We start from the raw sequence: 2689 nt of genomic DNA, 5'->3' as shown, positions 1-2689 counted from the left end.
AGCGGTTCATTCCAATATGCTAAGAATTTTCAAAAAGGCTATACCCACATCGATTAAGTTGTAAAAGCGAAATATCTTGAACTTCATTTAAAAAAAACACATAGTGGTTGTTATGGCAAACAAAAACAGCTCCATTGCAGGGAATTTAATACTGTGATGTGTGCACATATAAAATCCTGAATTGTTTTCTAATTCATTTGGCTTCAGACATTTCAGTACATATTTCTATCCTGCTCCTGATATAAATAGTGTCTGGTGAGTGAATAAGCCAAGCGAACCAGGAAACCATGGTTTTTCTCCTAGGCAGGGAATATATTTTGTAGCTTTTTATTATGAAAGTTTTCCAAAATTGACAAAAGGAGGGGGTGATGGGGATGACAGAAAGGCATCTGTGCCCAGGAGGACCCCAGAGGGTCCTGCTCAGTTTCACTCCATTGTTTATTTTTTGTGTCATTAAATAAGTTCTTCTTCTAGCCTATGTGTTTCCTATCAAGTAAAATTTAAATCTAAAGGCCTGATTAGGCTTTTTTTTGCAGTTCACATTTTGAAAAATATTTATTAAATGGCCTGATATGAAATGTCATAATTTTTTTAACATCTTTATTGGAGTATAATTGCTTTACAATGGTGTGTTCATTTCTGCTGTATTACAAAGTGAATCAGCTATACGTATACATATATCCCATATCTCCTCCCTCTTGCGTCTCCCTCCCACTTTCCCTATCCCACCCCTCTAGGTGGACACAAAGCACAGAGCTGATCTCCCTGTGCTATGCGGCTGCTTCCCACTAGCTATCTATTAGGCATTTTACATTTGGTAGTGTATATATGTCCATGCCACTCTCTCACTTCATCCCAGCTTACTGATTAGACTTAAGTTCATCTCTTTTGACAAAGAGACCACTTCATAGGTAGAACTGGAAACATCTGAACAAAGACCAAATGAAGGCAATACAAATCCTGGGTAAAACACCTTTGAATAGGAAAAAAAAATAACAGCAAATATGTGAAAAACAGTGGTCTTATTTTATTTTATTATTTTGGTCACGCGGCTTGCAGGATCTTAGTTACTGGCAGTGAAAGTGCCGAGTCCTAACCACTGGACGGCCAGGGAATTCCCTAAATTGGGACACTTTTGAAAGTGAAAACGGGTACAGTTCCTAATTACACTAAGGCAATAGATATAATCTGGCACTATTATAGACAACTGGGAGGTAGGGTCACCGCACTCATGGGGATTGATATAATTCTATTTTCTAGTACCTAGATGTCTGCTGTCACCTAGGATGTCCCAATAACCAAAACAGAAGACTAGCTGGAACAAAAAACACACACCTGCAGAAACTGAGCTGCAAGAGGAGAGGGATGAAACTTTAATTTAAAAAAATGATAATAGGGGCTTCCCTGGTGGCGAAGTGCTTGAGAGTCCGCCTGCCGATGCAGGAGACGCGGGTTCGTGCCCCGTTTCGGGAGGATCCCACGTGCCGCGGAGCGGCTGGGCCCGTGAGCCATGGCCGCTGGGCCTGCGCGTCCGGAGCCTGTGCTCCGCAAATGGGAGAGGCCGCGACAGTGAGAGGCCCGCATAATGCAAGAAAAAAAAAAAAAAAAAGAAAGAAAAAAAAAATGATAATAGGATTATTTAAGGAAACTGAAGTTCAGCATGTATGTGCGCATAAGTGCATGAGCAAGGGCACACACACTCATCTAAGTCCTATCTCCAATTTACCAACTGAAAGTCTCAGTAGATGAATTTAAGGGGAGGATTACCAATGATGAGGGCAAAGACAGTAATCTCAAAGACTAAGTGAAAGAAATTTCTCAAAATACAGCACAGAAATACAATCAGTTGGAATCAATGATGGGAAGAGAGGAGATGTGAAACGTATATCCTGGAAATCTATCATGTGAGTAAAAGGAATTCTGAAAATTGGAGAAGGAAACAACAGAGGCAAGAAAATAATGAACTAGATAATGAACGAACATTTTCTTGATCTGAAGAAACAACGCTGCAGACTGATAAGGCTACCAAAGGTCACGCCTGGATTGATGACAAAACAAAAAATGCCCATCTTGGCAGAATTCTGGAATTCTAAGATTAAAGTGAAAATCTCAGAACCCTCCAAGCAGAAAGAACAAGCTACTCATAAAAGCAAAAGAATCCATTGATATTGAACTTTTCCTCTACAAAACAGGAACACAGAAGCAAGCAGAAGCACTTTCTACTTACTGATAGCAAGCCAACAGCTCTGTGCTGAAGCTAGACATCACTTACTTGTCAGGGCAAAAGGAAGGATGAGCATGAATTCAGACAGTATTGCCCCACAGGAGGAAAATACTCAAAATGAAACAGAATTGCTAAGCAGCAAATGCTGTCGCTCCTAAGAGCTATAAGCCTAAAGAGAATGAGTAGCCTCATGACCTAGGTGGAACCAAGGTGCCCTCTGGTTCTGTGCTGGTTCTAGTTATTTCCGTACCATCAGGAAGCAGCAGCTCCAGAATATCGTTTTATCAACCAGGAGAGGCTGGCAAATAAGACCAGTGCAGTATCCTTCTCATCCAGCAGAGGTCGCACTCCATGAGAAGCAGGTCACTGTCCCAGACCCCCAATCTAGGCAGTGGCGAGATTCTCCCCAGGAGGAGAAGCAGCCATAAGAACACAGCTCTGTAGCTCTAAGGGGGATGACCTCAC

Source organism: Lipotes vexillifer, unplaced genomic scaffold, assembly GCF_000442215.2.
Source record: "Lipotes vexillifer unplaced genomic scaffold, Lipotes_vexillifer_v1.1 scaffold371, whole genome shotgun sequence".
NCBI lineage: Eukaryota > Metazoa > Chordata > Mammalia > Artiodactyla > Lipotidae > Lipotes > Lipotes vexillifer.
Note: the sequence above shows the minus strand (reverse complement) of the source record.